The sequence below is a fragment of the Anser brachyrhynchus genome, assembly GCF_964034855.1.
Source record: "Anser brachyrhynchus genome assembly, chromosome: 1".
NCBI classification, from domain to species: Eukaryota; Metazoa; Chordata; class Aves; order Anseriformes; family Anatidae; genus Anser; species Anser brachyrhynchus.
Window position 1 is genome coordinate 165,463,684 of NC_137694.1, and position 19,824 is coordinate 165,483,507.

A 19,824-nucleotide genomic window follows, 5' to 3' on the forward strand; every position below is an offset into this window, starting at 1 on the left:
GCAGATCACCCTTCACCACCAGAGAGCAGGCCACCAGCCATCCAGTGAAGTTAGCTGATATACCTGTTTGAATAGGTGAATTGCCTAAGGGATGCAGTGTGGGAGTAGATCATTCTGCTATCCACAGAAATTTCCTGCTTCCCCAACCGAGGGCACTGATGTTGCTGAGTCCATTTCTGGCCGTGTGCAGAAGAAACACGTCTACAGCGCTTTTTGTGAAAGAGGGATAGATCAGGCACTGGATATGCTCAGCATTGAGGAAAACCTCAGCCATTCCTTACACAAACCTTTGGCTAAAGGCTGATGTAGCACAGCCTCTTGGATTAAAGAAAGAAGTAAATGTTGCTTACCCAGCAACTGTCTGTGAATTTGCAATGACACAAGGGGTAATGTTGCCCTAGAAGCAGTGCGGACGGTGTTGTTCATGCACCTCTCCTGTGAATGACCAGCCTGCACCATTTCCAGAATATCCAGCAGCTCCAAACTCCAGAAAGGGCATCCAGGTTGACAGTAAAAAAAGATGTTGAGAACCTGTGTCTTGAGGTAGATGGCCTTGGGGTGACAGATGAGAAGGGAGTTGCTGGGCATGTATCCCTACAGAAGAGCATGGCAAAATACTTGAGAGAGCATGTGATCTCTTTGGAGATTTTGCCTATTTTTCCCCTCATTTTGTCACATTCTGCGTAGAATCACCTGAGCTGAATGAAGAGGAAACTTCTAAGGGCCAAGCCAGAACTCTCGCCATATTTAGGTTCCTTGTCTTTTCCCGAGTAACCTGCTGAAGGCCATTAGCCCAGGAAGGGCCTCCAGCTGCATTTAATCTGATATGACGCAGGGAGATTAAAGATGTCCCCATAAACAAGGAAGGGAGCAGAAGCTGTTTCTGTTGCAGGACTGTGTCTACCCTTTATTGGCCCTAGAGACCAAAGCAGCCTGTGTCAAAACACTTCATAGCTGCAATCCTAACTCCAAGCTGGCCTTGGAGGAAAAAATGATCAGTAGGTGCATTTCCTTTTTATTTTTAAGTCTTCCAGTAAGAACGATCCTTAGGACTGCCCTAACTGAGCAATTAAAGATGCAAGCTGGGGTCTCAAACCAGCCAGCCCAGTTATATGTACATGTAGGTAGTTTTAAACATAGACTCAATTCAACCAGTTCCAGTAGAATCAATCCTTCATGCACTCCAGCTAAACCCAGGTATAAATGATTGCTGCACAGGATAGATCAAGCATTGCTAGATCTTTTAGTGAACAGAGAAATGTTCCATAAACCTTAGGATTTTTCTGTCCAGTAAAGGTGTGGTTCTGTTCAAACTGTATACAAAAACATTGCCTCCTGAAATGGAGAAGGCAAAATTTAAAATGATAAATGCATAAATTGTTGTTAAAAATCTTCCTTCTCACAAATAATCATATTTTGGAGCCATTTTCATGGTATGGAGGAAAGAATAGGACTGCTTCTTATGCTTCCCTATCCCTTCTGCTGTTTGACACATTGCAGAAACTGTATAGATGTGCTTTGCAGAAACACACCTAGGAAGGCCCTTAGAAACTTAGTAGAGAACAAGATTTATGTTATAGGTAGGCAACATGTTAACTCTATTTTAAAGTGATTTCTAATGATTTACACACAAATTGTCAGAATACATTGAAAGGTCCAGGCAGTTTTCTGGGTATAAAATTAACTGGAACAAGCTTGAGCTGTTAGGATTAACTGAACAAACATACCACACATTGCTTAGTCAGTGGGATTTTCAGTGGTCCCCAACAGCATTAAAGCATCCAGGTACTCTAATCCCCAGGGATTTAGGACAAACAGTAAAAATCAACTTACATCTGATTATCACACAAATCGTTAACGATCTGGTAAATGGATATCTGCCTTAGCTGCTAGGGGAAATTGGCATAAGGAAAAATAATGTTTTAATTAGATTTGCATATAAACACAGAAGCTTCATTTTCTAAAGTCTAGCATCCAATTTAGAGACTGGGACTGACCCCAAGTCTGCCTGGCTCAGGTCCAGTGGCACCTTAAGCAGGCTGACCTTGCCTCCACTATATAGAAGTTAGCCCAGAGTCTTTGTCAGTACCATTCGGCTCTGTGACGTTCTTATTATTCATCTAATGTTTTGTTCCAGTGACAGGTGTCTAAACTAGCATGGGGTGTGTTTCACAGCTGCCAGAGAGGCAACTTATTTATTGCCTTCCTTAGCCAATGCCATGAAGGCTTGTATGGTGTTTGAGGGTTGGGATGCTGCTGAAGGACTGTTTAGGTTAGATCAGGTCCAGACTGGTACAGTCACCTCCACTGTGCTTTTTGAGAATGATCTCTGACATAAAATATCCTTAGCCACTTCCCAGCTTTGCCACAGCAGCAGCTATTTGGGGCACCCCAAAATGGAGTCAGGGAGTGATGTGGTAGGTAAGCAATATGGGAAATCAAAGATCCGGTGCTTGAGGGGACTGTGGTCTCCCTTTTGTTTATCAGCACAGACACACAGTCAGAGAACACCTTGGAAATAAATGAGGACATGCATTTACCTGAACACTGAGAAAGTGCAGTTTCAGCTTCTGCAGTATGCACATTTAGGTTCAGGTTACTACAAAAGTCAAACATATTTAGATAATATATTTGTACAAGCTGTCAGCAGCCAATGTTAAGATTTTTAATGAAAGCTGAGGTTCCTCCTTAATCACCTTGCTCTGACAACGAAAGTTTTTGGGAAAAAAAAAAAGACATATCACGAGACTTAGGAACAGTAATGTTGTAAGATAATAACATTCTGTGGAAACTGTTTTCTGTCAGACATTGATATAGACTCTTCTGGGGAAAGCAGGGATGTTTATATGGCTTGCATAGCCTTTTTTTCTTATATATATATACACATAAATATCCTGCTAAACTCAGGTTTCATCTTTATACATTGCATCAATTTAATCTTGCTATATTTAGTCAAATGCACCAGAGAGCATTAAAATATTTTCCACCAATAATAGATTTCTAATAAATTACAGTAGAGATAAAATTTGTTATTTATACTATAAATTTCTTATTATTGAAGCAAACAAGCAAAATTAATCAAGACCACAAAGTCACAGTTGTTTTAAAAGAACATTGTTCACATCTAAAGTATTTTACAGGAAGGTATCTCTATAATGATATCTTTTTTAAAAATAATTCAAAATCTAATAGTAAAATGGGATGAAAAATGCAAATTCATTATTTATAAATGTTGTTTGAAATATCTGTATTTCACCCTAAATACTCATCTACTTACAATTTCTTTTATAATTATATATCCTTGCATCCCAGCATAAAAAAAAAAAAAAAAAAAAAAGTTGGGTTTATGTATCAGCAGACCAAGATGGAAAACAGCTCACAGAGCTTCTCAACACGGTTTAAAGTAGGTGGGATGCAGTCGTCACCAGTAATTAATTGCAAAAAATTCACTCTGAAGACATCAGAAAATCATAGTTCACATGCTGCAGATTCCACACTGACACTCTTTTTGTCTTATAGAGGACAAGCAAAGCAAAACATCAGCATACTTTTGAAAGTATTGCACCAAGGAAGGTGACACTACTTGCCTTACAACCCAAAGGTAATGCTGAAATCTCTGCACAGAGGGCAACTGTGAAGTGTATGCTTTGCTACAATTTCACCCAAGATTCATTAGTTTGACTGGACCCTAACAGAAACACAGAATTCAATTTGGGAGTTTGGGTGTGATTCCTAATTTCTTTCTTTTTTTTTATTTTTTATTTTTATTTTTTTTTTCTGCAGCTACACCGCTGAATCTTGTCCAGGCTCTGACATTAAAAGCTAACTTGTACATATGCCTACTCAAACTGCAAAGTCCATGATAATCACAATGTAAACCTACCCTGGAACTGATCTAGAAGACCAGACATTGACTTGAGGTCTAGGAGACCTGGCTTTCATCACTAAGGAAAATGCATCTTTAAATGATGGGAAGATTTTACTAATCAGCTATTAGCTCTCAGCTAATGTGCTTTTGGGGGGACTGTCTGACTCTACCATTGTCTCTTCCCTTCTTATTGTGAATCTGCCAGACCCAGCTGAAGGGAGATGTCTCCAGAACAAGTTGATTTATGTCAGGGAGATGTTCTGGACTGCTGACATCAGGGAAGCAACTTGGCAAACAGATTCCACTCTTTGCAAGGAAAAATGGAAGTGGGGGAGGAGGAAGATGTGTCTGAAGAAAGCTAAGAATTGCTAATAATGGCTTGGCAGGACTGTTAACAGTTTTTCCTCTTATTCTGATACATCATGTTGATAGCCCAGTAGCTTTTTAATTCATGAATTATTTTGCAAAAATTTTGCATATTTTTGAGTGTCCTTCCATGGTTTCAGCTATTTTTATTACCCCATTGCCATTAGCTTCTAAGTACTTGCTGGCAAAATGACACACATGTGGTTAACACATGAGTGTCTATGAACTGGTTTCTTTAACAGGGCTCAGGGGATAATTCTTAAAACTGTCTGTCTACATTCTGTCTCAGTTTTACTAGGAAAGGAGGGGTAGTTTGAAGAGGGACACTTGTATATTGAATTTACTAAAGCATGTGATCCAGATTGATTGTACTCATGCATGCTTGCTTCAGAGCAGAATTTAGGGAGACCCTATGGTAGGAAGCTATAATGTATACTAAATTATGTTACTATGGCTCTGAAAAGAGAGGGATTCTCCAACTAGCAGCCTCAGAAACAAATCTTTTAAGCATATAGTTTTTATATGTCTTTCCTGTCTCCTCTGTATCACAAGGAGAATGTTTAAAATGAAGGCAGAAACCGTCCTGGTTTCCCATCACTGAGTGTGGTGGGCCTACTGGAAGATGCCAGGGTCCATACTTCACCTCTGCATGCGTTTTCTACCCAAAGCAATCATAGCGCAAAGCCACCTCTGATCCCAGTGTGCTGCCCAGAGTTACGGGTGTGCAGGACGATGGGGCTCACCACCCAGCTCACTTCTTCCCCAGCAGGGGCATGACATATGTGATCCAGAAAGTGGGAAATGGAAACAGGGGCTACATCACATTCTGTTATTGACAATTTCAGACAATTGCCACAATTGCAAACAACCATCCGGAGTGCTTTCTGTCTACCACTACCTTTTGTTAACCATTCTTCAGACTCCTGCAAGCCTGAACAAGGGGAGTTTGGGCCCACACAACTGCTAATTTAGGCATTATGAGAAGTGAAGGCTAAGAGTCAAAGCCAATCAGTTTCACTCTTCAAGACATATCTTTCTTTTTTCTTCTTTTCACCATGGCAGTGAGTAACCATTGGCACAAACTGTGCAGGAAAGTGCTAGGTCCTTCATTGCTCAAAGCCTTTAAATTAAAAGTGAATGTATTTCTGGAATATATACTTAATCTAAAAGCAGGCTGTGGGTTTCAGTGTAGGAGTTAACTGGAAGAAATTATATGATCTCTTTAGATGAGGTAAGACGATTATCTAAGGCCAGAAGAGAGCATTATGTAAACCAGCAAGATTTTAGGGAAGATTCACCTTGGAAACCCCTTTATTTCTTATCTGTTCTGATTGTTAACAAGCTGTCCACCTCTTTATATTAACATCTAAGCACAAAATCCTAGCACCATAGGGCTAAACACAGAACAGTAAGTACCAATATCAGAATTTCTCACTCAATTCAAGCAATATTGAATTTCTGAAAAGGTCAGGTCTTGACTCACTTAATGCTACAGTAAACACTAGGGACTTTCTGGTGTTTTGCTGTGTAAGTACCTGCATGATTCCACTAATTTTAAATGCAGGTACACTTTAGACTTGTACTCTCTCTCTCTTTCTCTTTGGGGTTGAGGCATTTATTCAGAACCCTTAGTACTGAAAGTAGCCCTTGTTACTTCTGTCAGCTAATGAAAACCAATTCAAGAACTCTGGCCAAGGAAAAGATAGAAAGAGGGTAAGCATTAAAACCTCCCTATACAGTTTCCCTGTACCTGTAGCAAACAGATAAACCCTTCACAAGGTCAGGCAATGTTTCCCAGGCAATTGCACAGATAACAAACTGGCAGTGCTCAGCCAATGGATCTCTCAACATTACTAATTTGCTGAGGATGGAAACGATACTGCATTTGCCTAATGCATCCTGGAGCTGACAGAGATAATTCTGCATCCAGGCTGTCAGAGAAGAAATGGAGCAACAGATGACCTTCTTCTATGCAGACAGTTGTAATAAAGACATGTGCCTATCCACTATTTATTGAATGAGACCTAGATGATAGTAATCCTGTTGTAAAAACACAAAACCAAAACTGAATTCATTCATTTTATTGAGCACCGTAGATTGACTACAACAATAAAGTGGTAATACCTGTCCTCCACTGATTTTATCTTTATTGTTCACAGCTTAATTGTCCCTCTAGCACTAGGATATACAAATGTATTATTAAAATGAGACATCTGGCAGTGGCCCTAAATGCCTCTATGTCAGGAATTTACTGTGTATTACTTGTAACAGTAAATCTGTTGTGCACATCTGCAGCGGCAGAGAAAATCACATCTGACAGCAATGATACAAAACATTCACAGGAGCTTTGCAAAAGCACAAGACTGAATGAATCCAGGCTTTTACAGTGCTTTACAATCTTCACTGAACCTGATCAAGCTGAAGAAACCCATTTTATGGCACTTTTCTCAATTTCAAATCAGCCATCGTTTCCTGAAGCAGAACATGACGAAACATTTCAAATAAATATGCTCATAATTAATTTTCATGGCACTTTTCATGAACTGGAAATTGTGTAAATGTTTGTGTGCTTTGTGGATGAGTGACTAGCTGTTTTGTTTACCAGAAATAATCTTAGATGTTCACACAAAGAAACCCCAAATACTTCCAAACAATCTGTATGGCCAAGTCACTGTTTCAAAACTTTCTTCCTTTAAAATATATTTGTGAGATGAGGATTTCATTTAAAAATACCCAGTGGTATTTTTGCAATTAACATTTCCATTATAGTTTCATTGTATTCTAAGTATAAGAAACAGAGAGAAAAAGTTGCCTTGGAGCAAAATTTCACATTTGAAATCTCATTCCAGAACCTGTAACTCTTTGGTTTTGTACTGTCTATGTTTCTGTGTGTCTGACAATATCAAAGTGATAATTTTTCACTCAAAATTCCATGCCCTTCCTGGCCTTCCTAAATAAACACACAAACAAAAAAATATATATTATTTTTTAGTATTCCTTTTTTACTATGAGGATCAAAGTTATACAATGAAAATGATTTTATTTTCACTGAAGACATGCCAGGTCAGATGTATCTTTTCAGGTTTTATGAGTTTTTTAAAAAGATACTCTACTGTGAAGACTTGCAGTACGTCACATTAAAATAACAGATTTGATCTTAAGAACATATGCATTGTGTGATATTATCTGAAAAAGATAAGCTTTTATAGAATAAGTGACATCTGACATCAAGTTACAGAAAAACTGACTCTGTAAATAAGGTTTAAACACAGCTTTGTGCTTTATTTAAGTGTCTTTTTCAGACATAGCTATAAGTTGTCACAGCTATGTCACATTCGATGATATTCTCATTTCCTGGTAATTTTTCTCATACAGTTGTCTTCATATGTATAAATTTAAAATAGTGCTGTCTGATGCATGAGTCAGAGAGCTGGTTTTGTCTACCAGAACTGATAAGCACATTTTTTCTACATTCCTAAAGAAAGACTATATTCTGTCATATAGTCTTCCCAAAATTAACAATAGGTACTTTTCAGTAAAGTCTTAGAAACTACTTTTTTATTTTTGTAAACATGTTTTGCTTGGAAATTGTTTTTTTTTGTTTGTTTGTTTGTTTGTTTTTTCATGACAGTGAAAAAAAACCAACACTGATATCAATAAATGTTTTATTGTCTTAATGTAGCATTCAGAGGAGATAACACTACATCTCCAAATTCTCTCTTTGCTATTTCATCAGATTGGTAATTCCTTACCTGGGTGACACAAATGACAAATAAATCATAAATCACCCCTATGTATTCTAGATATCATTTTGCAAGTCATAGAGTGAGTCTTTCATTTTTTCCTCAAGCAGTAGAAGAGAGCAGAGGCTGTGCCTGTGCACAGACAGATAACTCATACCAAAACATGAAAGGATCTATCAGGAGGGAAAAAATACCTATGAAGCTGCACAAATGAGCAAAAGAAAGAGTTACACACTGAGGCTACATACTCCTGGCACGAAAGCATGGAAGCTAACTGCTCCGTTACAGGGGCATGCCAGCTGCAGAGCAACCATTGCTCATTTTAATTGCCAGGAGTGCCACTTCTCAACTAGCAAACATCTGAAGTATGGGAGGCTTTTCTGAATATTAGAATCAGCTCCTCATCTTATACCAGAAATATAGAAGAATAATGTGGTTTCTACTGGATCTATAGTAGCGAAAAACTCAGCAGAACTAGATTTATGTGTTTCTTTCAGCATACAGCTCTTATTAGCAAGGTATTTATTTTAAAAGTGACTAATATTTCCAAGCAGCCTGCATTGTGACAAACAGCTGCATGGTAAGCCTGCATTGCCCTACCCTGTTGCTTGCATACTCTTTTGGCAACAGATGGCACGTGAGAATCCAGTACTCGAATATCTCTAGGTGGCTGTACTTTTGAACAAAGGGTGAGTGAACACTTCTAATAATGGGGATTAACTTCAGTCCTGCTATGCTTTCTCTCTGCTGAACTCAGGATACCAGCATCATCCCAAGTTGTTTGGATCCAGAGAAATCATCTCCCATGCTGGAGCATGCAGCCTTTTGTCATGTGGATAGAAGCTGTCAGGAAGAGTAAGATTACAAACCAGCATAAGGACAGGAAAGGAAAGCTTAAGCAGAATGTATTCCTCCAAACTGAAGCCTGGCTGGCGCCCAAGAGTTATTATTTCCATCCATGCAAAAATTAAGTGTTATGGGATCTTCAACAACAGTAGCCAGTCACCACATCGTTCTTGTATCCCATCGGAGAGATAGTACTCTAAACAACGCTGCATATCCAGATAGTGGGGCGTAAATTCCATATTGACAGAGGAAAGATTGCCACCTACTGAATCACCACCTGAGTCACGCCATAGCCAAACCACAGATCAGAGAGCTGGAAGCATGAAGTGCCATACTGGAAACCATCAATGATGATGCTACACCCAGGTCTGAGGAAGGGGAACTTCCCAGGTTGCAGGTTTTCTGTCTTGTGGTTCCTTGGCACAGGAAATGTGTGACATACTATAAAATCCGCTTTTATTGTAAACCTCAGAGCTTGACACACATGAAGATCGAGAAAAGAGTTTCCATTTTCTGTAGTAGTGATGGTGTATACAAATTCTGCCTGTAAATGTAAAATACAAATTCGGATTATCCAAATATCCACCTGCAAGCCTCTGACAGCTGCAAAACCCCTGAACAAGATGAGGGAAGAAACATGACAATGGTTAGTGCTACATTTGAACCACCAGACAAATAATGATGGATCCTTACTGAAGAAACTGTTTGAGAGGTTTTTTCCAGACCATTGAAAATCTTAAGGTGATGGTGAGTCTTGAGCCAATATCAGTTTGCTTTCTGTTGCTGTTGTTTACATTATCATTATATGAATTTGACTTATTTGAAGATTTGCTGCACATGTTTGCAGAGAGTATTCTGCAGTTTTAATTACCCTGGTGCCTGCTCACATTCTACCCTCAGGAACACCAATGCAAATACAAATTAACAGGTAGGGCAAACTCTGCATCTGAGGTTTGCTTTTGCTTTACATACTTAAAATAGGAATAAAATATATGCAGTAGGTTAGGTGAAAATCCTCGTTTCAGTGTTCAGATTTCACTGTTTAGTTACAGCATCATCATCCCTTCGTAATCAATCACCAGTGAGTTTCACCCATCCCAGTTTACAGAGCTAAAAGTATTCATCCTACATGCTTCCATGGGATGAATTCCCACTCTCCACCCTCTCTGTCTTGTATATAGTTGGTAATGAAGAAATAAATAGATAGATTGGTAGATAGATAGATAGACAGACAGACAGACAGATAGATAGAAAGCTCTGCTTGGTGTAGCACACAGAGTTTGGCCCAGGCCAAAATTAAAAATGCCTCAAAATGGTATTCTTTTCCCCAGTGTGTGTCTTTGGAGCAGTAGGTGTCTTTGCCTGCCAGGCACTTACTGTGTCTGGATGGCTACCACTTGAGAGGTGTGCACTTGACTTCTCTGGCTGCTTCAGAGATGACTTTGCTAAGCAGAGCAGATGTTCTTCATATAGTGAAGCTCCATGTTGGCTCAGGGGCTTGGTCCTCGCCCCTCCAGCCAAAATTATGAAGTGGGGCCTGCTTTAATGGACTGAAAACGCACAGTCATGCAGGAAATAGAGCATGAGGTCACAGGAGTTAAGCATCCAGCACATCTGCAGTGCGGACCTCCTGCAAGGAAGGTGACAGCCATGGTGTCCTTGTGGGGAGGGCAGCCAGGCCACAGTCACTCCAGACAGACAGGGGATGGCTTGGGGAGCCTGGCTTACCAACAGGCCCCAGGCCTGGCTTTTGTGAACGCTTAGACAGGCGGGCTTTTATTTGCATGAAAATAGGCTTTAGGAAGCCATTAAAATGTAACAAAAAAGTATTTAATGCCCTAGGGTGTACCCAGCTTATATCAACCTCCTTATTAGACCTTTTTTTTTTTTTTTTTTTCCCCTCTTTTTTCTTTTCCTCGCCTCTTTGGCATGTCTCTGCTGCACAAACAGTCCATATGGAAAACAGTACAGCCTGGAAACACCTAGCTCTCTCCATCCCTTTTTTGCTTTTGGCTTTTGCAGCTGCTGTTTTCTCAGTGTTGTCTCGGGGCAGTTTCCTGTTGCCATAGCTGATAGCCTGCCAGCGCCTGCCTAGGCCTTTCAAGTGTCAACACTGCGAAGTTTGCTGCGATGGCCAAACGCTTGTTAATTAGATATAGCAGCTGGGTAGGGGTGAACCACTGAGATGTATAAAGGCATGCCGCTGGTGCAGGAAGCGATGCCTTTTGAATCTTTTCAGCACTCTGAAAGCTTTCAAATCAAAGAGGGTATGTTGCATTCATTAATAAACCCAAGTTCCCATGCAACTGTGTTAAAGCCAGTAGTTTAACTTTGCAACGGACAGGTGAATTTTTCAGCAGTGTTTTACACCGGAAGACAAAGGGAAAGAAAACAAGAGTTTATGTACTGCCAAAGGTATTACTTCCCTATCTAGCAGCCAGACAGAATTGTTAAACTGAGCTAGGTATTTGCCATTTCCTGACAATAAAAGCTTCTTTTTTTCCTCTATTTTTTATGCTTCAAAGCTCACAGCAGCCTGCTTGATCTCTGTCTCACACTTTTTTTAGACATGTTTCTTAGTTTTTTTTTAATTTTTTTTGGTAAACTATGACTAAAAGCTGGAATTAAAAAGAAGAAAAGGAAAAAAAAATAAAATAAAATAAAAAAAAAATTGTTAAAAAAAAAAAAAGCCAAGGAACCTATAGACAGGATTAATGACCAAAGCTGCTTTCATTCATTGGAGCAGTCCATGTGATCTGCACTCTGCATCTGTTTTGCTATGGCAAGACACAGGAGTGCCCAACAGCTGGGTAAAACAGACAGAAAGGACAGAAAGCAAAGAAAAAAAAATGATAAGAAACTAATAAACAGTGCAAACTTATAAGGGTACTCTGAACCAAAGAGCATCTTAAAGACTTTTCCAGCATTTAATTTTAATTGAGTTGGAATTTCCCCCCCCTTTTCTTCCCTCTTTTTTTTTCCTTTATCCTTTTTTTTTTTCCTTTCTCCTTTTTTTTTTTTTTCTTCTCTCTGTCTCTCTTTTTATGTACCAGAGGGGCAGCTGGGGAAAAGATTGAATGCTAGCAAAACATGTTTAAAACTGAAACAACCACAGTAATAATAGTGACAAAATTGCTTTGGAAAAGTTAAACAAAAGAAGTGTTAGAAACAGGAAAGGGCCATATGGCTCAACACGCCTGCCATTTTCTGGTTTATCTTAATTGTTTCCCTCACTTCTCTGCAAATGAATACAAGTGTCTCAGACTCATTTATATGCTTTCATTTCCCTTTCACAGTAACTTGTTCCAAGGTAATTTAAGCCAAGACACTTAAGTGATATTTAGCTATTTGACTGTTTAGAGAACAGCAGTTTAGCTATATTCATCAGCCGACTGCAGCTACTGTACTTGTTTTCAGAATTTAGTTACACCAACCAGCTACCTGCAGAATGGCCTTCTTTGGGGGAAACTGAGGCACGCAGGCCCTGACCCAGAATGCAGTGCGGTCAAGAGGAGCTGTGACATGCAGTTTAGCAGATTTTGGTTCAGGCATATTCTTCTATTCTAAAATGTAATTCTAATGAAATGTAAATTTTTGTTTGTTTGCTTGTTTTTCCATAAATTTATACAATTAATTTATATTTTTTGTAAAATCTTTCATCTTGATATAATCATATATCACATTATTGTAATTAAAATAACAAATGAAACCTCTCCATAATACTTCTCGAACAGTTACCACGAGAGTTTGTTTCAAAGGGATTATATACATATATATATATATAAACTTTAAGCATATATATATATATATGACTGAGGTTTAAAGGATATTTTGATAGGTGAAAAATTCCCCCGGACAGAAGACTTCAAATCTTGCTGGCTCTACTTCGATTCAGGTTGTGATCATTTTGGCCTTGGGATATGCCGTTACTGTTTGATTTTAGTAGTTCTCATCATGGTGCTACGAATGTGTCTGCAGAGCATGTAGAGAGAGGCCGAAGGAAGGTGCATTGAGATGTCTGGGGATAACCATGATGCAAGAGGGACCCTAAGTCAGGAAGGAAAAAGAGTCAAAACAAAACACTTCCTATTAACAATAACATCAAGTGAAACCATGGCAAGCTGTTAAGCCTTTAAATAAACATACCATGACAAGCTGAAGCATAAGCTTCAACCAGCTTGTTAGAACACAGTCCTCTACCATGACAGAAGTTAAAATGTTCTGCATGCACAAAGCTTGTGCCAAGACACAAGCCACATCTTGGCTACTCCGGCTACTCGGAATATGCAGCAGATTAGGGGGGAAGCGCTGTTAACGGAGGGAGACAGTGCTTTTCTCATCTCCGGGCTCTTTTCAGCTTCAGAAAATGCTGACTTGTAGAATCTGCTCAGAAAACTCTTGTTCAGGCAGAAGCCAGTAAATTCATTCTTTCTTACAAAAGATAATGAATGATTAATAAGTGAGTCAATTCAGTGAATGTCTGGCCTGTGCTCCTCCCCATATGTCTTCAAGAAAATAATTGCAATGGTGGGGACACAGAAAGGAGGGACAGACATCTGTTGAATGAGAGTACAGATAATTTAAAAAATATATAAAATAAAAAAAAACTGCTGTTTACTCAACCGAAAAGAAAAGATAAAGAAAGGAAAAAGAAAAGGGGGGGGGAGGGAGGGTGGTTCAGATCAGTGTCTTTACTGGGTGCTTAAAACAAAACAGGAATATACAATATATGTTTTCTACTGTTATCATAGTAGCACCACAGACTGGGAAGCAGTGAGCTTTCTAGGATGCATGTTACAGAGCTCCTGCCTTCATCAGGAGATTTAAATGAAAGGAGCAGAAAATGAAGCCAAAACATTTCCAGACCTGTCCAGTTTTCTGCTGCCATTCTAGCTGTTTTTTAGGTGTTCAGAATGCTGTCAAAATTTTAACACATAGTAGCCCTGAAAAACAGGGAAAAGGTTAATAGAGATAATTGCTATTATTGTCATAGAAAACTAGTTTGTCCATTGCAAACACAGAGAAAGTGTAAATTCACCTTAGAGATGACCTCACTAAAAAGAAGAAATCATTTTTGTGGTTTTCTGAAAAGAACATCTCAAAAGGTGGCTAATGTCCTTTGGAAACACATTGGCTATAGAGTTTAATGGGTTGCATACATAAGAAAACATTTGGGGGTGGGAGTGAAGCTTTCAGAGACCCGAGAAACACTGTCTTATCTTCCCATGGAACACCACTGTGCTGTCTGACCAGGCTCATGACATGGTTGTTCCTCCCATTATAATTTCTTTGATTAATTCCTAAGCCTAGTTTTGTAATAAAATCCCTTAATCATTATTTTTTTTTGCCTTATTAAATACAATCTCCATTTGCTCTTTTGCTTATACATAGCTTATATTATGATATCAGCATGTGGTATGTAGTCCAAATATATTGTCCTTTACATTAAAAGTGTGAGATTTGCTAAATCATAGACACCTGTGGCAGGTTCCTTCCTTGATTATGTTAGCCCTGACTCTTTTCTCAGCTTCCTCTTTCTAAACTTAGCTTTATAGGTCATCTCTTCTGTCTCCTCCTCAGATCTTAGAGGTTTATTCAATATTTCCCCTAACCCTAGATGCATAACAAGATCACTGTTAAACGCCATCTCCTGAACACAAGGACGAATCTCTTCCACAGATTTGTCCCTGGCACTTTCAGGAAAAAAAACACACATTCACTGTCTTCCTTTAATTCCCATGAATAGTAGTTATATTTGCATGTTTGTTATATCCCTTTTTCAGAGGAATACAAACCAGGGCTGTGAAGATCTCTAACTCTACTGCCTTTCTAAGAGACACTTCTATATCCCTATAAACCTACAGTCCTCATCTCTCCTCCAGGAATTAGACTCTGAATGCCCATTCCTAAAACAGGTATTTGGGGCATTTCCTTAGGTAGTGAAACAAAGCAACTCATTTTACACCTCCTTCTCAGAGAGATCCTGCAATAAACTGTGTGGATTGCAGAGTGGAATGCTGCAGGTGATCCCAACATTATGTTAGATCTGCCAACCTGACAGGTTCAACAGAAACCTCTGATGTTTCCTATCCCCATGCAGTGACCCACAGCTAATCTGCATGACAATATATTGTGTAATTGCAGGAAGCCACTACAATATCATTCAGGAACAGGAAGCTTGGGAACTGTTTACAGCCACCACTACGGTGACGAAACCTGTCATTACCTTGTGCACTGTTTTTTCTGAAACATGGATGGAATTGCAAAGTCTTATCACTCAGCTTTATAGGAAAGATCTGCTGAAGTAAAAGAATAACATGGGAAGAGGAAAAAAAGAGACTGGGCTTGGTTGATTGCTGTCATGATTACATTACACAGGTTGAAAGACAGTTTCGGCAATTGCTTATTGTGCATGAGAAGACAGAATTGTTTGACATCAGTTAGGCTTCAGTTAAGTTTACTATTCCTTATCTCTTGTTTAATGTAGTACTTCAAAGGAGTACTTGCTTCTTGTCCTTTGACTCAAGTGGGCACAGCAATGGGATGCCATGTGGGAGATGCAGGCTTGAGAGCATTCATGTGCTCCCAGCCAGGCCAACAAGAGGCAGGCAATTCTGCCAACTATTTTCTCTGCTAATTTAGACCAACTCATTAATTTGTACACAGCACTTTTAGAAAACAAAATTCTACCCACATGCTGGATATGAATATTAAGAAAAAAAAAAAAAAAACAACAAAAAAACACGACACATCACAACACTCCAGTAGCTGAATTTTGGACGTATTTGTAGCCAGTTGGGGATTTTAGGATTCATGTTCACATTCCAGAAGAATGGAAACAAAGAAGAGACTGTTTGGAACAGAAACCTGCAATCTCCAAGACAAGGGCTTAAAATGAAACACAGCTTGATAGGTAATGGTTGTTAAGGAAAAAAGCTGCCTATAGTTCAAGTATATGGGAGTTGTTACAGTCTGAAAAAAACTTCCAGGATCAGGCTGGTTCTTGCTATGAACTAACCTTTCAAATCTACTTTTGAAAATTCTGAGTTACTGCTCTTTTAATGTATATCTCAGGTGGGAAACCATCAGGTCACCAAATGTAATAACCCCAAAAGAGATGATGTAGAGACCAACCAAATGAGATATACAATACCACCTTTAGATTTAGAAATTAGACTTTCCTCTGAAAAGAACATTGTTAACTCAGAGATGGCACAGTGATGGTTACACTAATGTTGTCTTGTCTTAGGAGAGTAATTGGACCCCAAGAGACTCTTCCAGAATGTATACATATATATATATACACATACTTTTTTTTTTTTCCCACGTAAAATGACTAAATAAGATAGGACAAGTGTACCACAAGCATCTTTTTTTTTTTTTTCTCTTTGTTAGGAAGGCAATAAAAACTTGTAGGTCAGATGTGATGTGGCTACTGCTGAAGCCAGTAGCAAAGTCAAGACTACTGAAGCCAGTCTGCAAAACCATAGCAGTTAACCAAGTGCAAGGCCAAACCACACAGACAAGTCAGTGGGTCAGCATGAAGGTCCAAATCAGGGAGATACAAGACCAGGTACAGGTACAGCTCCAGAGTAGACCTGGCAGACACCAAGAGAAAAAGATGGATCTTAAAAGCAACTCCCAAATGAATGAGGAGCAATCTTGCTAAGGCACCACATGGCTGGGCATCTAAATTGTCTCTATGCTGGCTCTGAGTCCAAGTAGCCAAATTCCTGGAGGGGGTTGTCTTCTGGCTGTTGCTTACATGGCTAAGCCATACTGAAGCTTGGACCAGACAAGTTGCATTGCTTCTGGTATGTCCCAAAGGAAGCTCCCTTTGGTACCAGTATCAGTTTGGATACAGGCTTCCGTACAGTCTGACTATTCAAATGCTATGGCATTTTTATAGCAACCACACTGCTTTTGATGTTCACACTACCTCTGATAATTATAAACTTGCTATGCATAATGGGAACATCTTGTATAGGTGACTTTATAGAAGGCATGTGTTTTAATAGCCAGAGTACTGTTACTTTGAAGGAAACCTTATGCTGCCATTAGTGCTATTGCAATCTTAAGGACTCTTGTGGAAGAGGGTACTACTCGGTCTAAGAAAAGGTATCAGATCTGGCCCCAAATAAGTAACTATTCAAGAAGCAAGAGAGCTCTTCTATTTAATCAAACACTTTTTTTTTTTTTTTTTTTTTTTTTGAGAAGCGGAGGAATGGAAGGAACAGAAGGGAAGAAAGGGAGTGAGAATATGCCTAAGAACATATTCTAGTGGTTTCAGTTCTTGGTTTAAATCAATGTCTCCCATGTCCTTGAAAATACCATTGGCATCCAGTCACTTGATTTTAAGTACATATCTTTGAGCTGCCTGTACAATTCTCTCATGTTTTTCTGTTTACAAAGGGGACAAAGAAACAGAAGGAGGGAGAAACTGTATTTCAAAAGATTAGTGTACATGTTTTAATCACTCGCACTTTCCATTGTTCAAGATTACACTTTTATTAAATGAATGTTTCACTTTCAAGTATATATGAGAGTATTTGAAATATTTCAAGGGTACTTCTTTTAGCTTCTAACAAATAGACGTTGCTGCCACCATTGGACTATTATTTAGATGGAAAGTGGAATGGGGATTTTCTGACCTCTGATGCCATGTTGCTTCATTGACAGGCACATAGGCAGGTGTACATTAAATAACAGAATGCTCATGCCATAGTCAATTGATAAGGAAAAGTTAAAAAATGTTAGACCAAATTTTCCAGTTGTCCTTGTATCTGTATCAGGGCAAATAGAAACACCAGTGGGATTTTTTTTTTTTGGACTAATATTATTAAAGGATTATAATTTTTAACTTCTTGCTTGTAAACAAAGTAGAAGACAAATTCTTTAACCCATGTTTTGTAATTTAACAAGACATTATAAACAAGTTAGCGACAGTGTACGGTGGATGCAGTGGTTTGCTCACACTAGAGCAATTAGAGACAGGTAGTGTTCTGCTTCCGAATGAGACTCAATTGACCTGCAGACTGCACCTCAGGTAAATTTGTGAGTCAACTGGAATAAAAAGCCCTGTCACCTTTAACATAAAGGCTAAGATATACCACAGAAAAATGACGCATTTTAAAGGACAGTACAGTATAGCATGCCATCACTACTTTCCAGAAATATTTCTAAATATTTTCTTACAAATTCCATAGGAAAATGTCCCACCTTTTTTTATTACTGTTACAACTACTACAAAAAAATGTTCCCAAGGAAAAAAAAAAAAAAGCCTACTTCACTTCTAAGTCAAGTAATTCAAATCAAATCTGTGGCCAGGCTTTCATTTTGGGGTCAAATTCTGTATGCAGGTGGTTCTCATTGAGTTCAATATGATCCCAAAGAATGCAAAAGAGGACTGAATTTGGCCTCTATCAGCTAGCCTAAATATATGATGCGGTTCTGTCTTTCTTTGCACTGTATTGGAAAGAGATACTGTACCTCTTTAGTTTATGAGTCTGCTTATTATCAGTCTTGGGGAAAGAAAAGATGGTTAAATATAGATTTCTACAGAATGTTTCGATTTAAGTAAAAGAATTCAGTGACCACCAGTTTGGAACATCCTTCTTGTGTCATAAGTAAGCAGTAAGCAGATTCAAAAAAGCTGTGCACATATACTTAATTGATTGAAGCAGAGAACAAAGAGAATGTCAGTCTTCCAGGTTTAGATGAGGATCAGGTGGTTTCTGAAAAGAAACAGGGCCTTTGTTTTGTTTTAAGCAGAATTCTGAGAACCTCCATGGTTCCTCCTCCTTCTGGACATTCTGCACTGCTCTAAAATGCAGGAGGAAAAAAGACTCTGCAAATATACTTATTGCACCACTTTTCTCATTTTTTCATACCTTGGTACTTAAAATTTCCCGTCTTTGAACAAGTTCCCTCAAAACCAATGTTCTCATTTAGCATTAGACAAAGGTTAACTAGAGCAATGCAGTATTATCAGGACATGCTACTTGTACAGGACTTGACATTGCAATGCTTCAACAGGAAAATCTCTCCATAGCCTCAGAAAGTAATTTCCAATTATTCAAATCCCATTGGAAATAAATAAATAAATAAAATAAAATAAAATAAAATAAAATAAAATAATAAAATAAAATAAAATAAAAGTTCATATGGGAATTTAGTGCACTAAAAAGGAAAGTGATTGACAGTGCTATCAGCAAATTGTAGCTCTGGGAGGATTAGCACTTAGCAGCCACAGATTCCTCTCTTATTCCTGTCCGAAGACTTGGCAGCTTATGCCACTGCCTTGGCTGAATCTCTCCCTTCACATTTCTGTCCTGTAGGGTTAGAGAATTCCAGCTTGCTCACACCTCTCACTTCAGGGGCTTATCCAGATGGAAAATTAATATTGCATGGTGTTTGGCCCTCTGATCCCTCTCTTTGGCTAATACGGAATTAATCTGCCTACCCTGCCTCAGAATATGCACTGAACAAGGAGCCCAGACAGTGAGGAGAGTGCAAAGCTCTCCTATAACATAACCAGAAATGCTGTACCATAGAGTGGCCAAGTGAATTATTTTCAATAAATAATTTATTTTCTAAAATAAATAAATAAATATGACAGTTTCAACTGACAGGTTCCCCAATGTGAATCAGATTTTGCAGATTTGGATTGACACAAAAAATTAGGCAAACATTCAAAAATTGCAAATTGGCTTATCTAGTCTTTCTGAAGCAAACTGATAAAGACGGGCTACATTTATGAGGGAGATTTTGAATAACTCACAGACCAGAGGAGGCATATATCTTACTGGTTAGGATAATCTTTCACAAAATATGAAGCCAATGTTCAAATCTTCCCTTTGCCTCATTCAGTATGTGAACATAAAATGTGTCTTTCAATGTTCCAGAGCACAAAAACAGCCCAGCAAATACATGAGCTTTTCTGTGGAAACTGTTCTGCTTTGCATGTGAAATAGGAGCCACCATGACTGGTATAAAAAATGA

At 38.7% G+C, this 19,824-nt stretch overlaps 1 protein-coding gene and 1 long non-coding RNA gene across 3 annotated transcripts in view; one reads left to right on the forward strand and one right to left on the reverse strand.

Annotated features, from left to right (window-relative positions):
• Window positions 1–1,100: 1,100 nt before the first annotated feature.
• Window positions 1,101–4,243, forward strand: LOC308187816. The gene is made up of 2 exons (XR_013944943.1): window positions 1,101–3,601; window positions 3,784–4,243. It is a non-coding gene; the product is annotated as an uncharacterized lncRNA (long non-coding RNA).
• A 3,641-nt stretch (window positions 4,244–7,884) lies between these two features.
• Window positions 7,885–19,824, reverse strand: part of NDFIP2 (Nedd4 family interacting protein 2) — a 140,523-nt gene continuing 128,583 nt past the window's right edge. For both annotated transcript variants that reach the window (XM_080576132.1, XM_080576135.1), the window contains one exon: window positions 7,885–9,367. The gene's annotated coding sequence lies outside the window, so the exon portion shown is untranslated. The remainder of the gene's footprint in view (window positions 9,368–19,824) is intronic.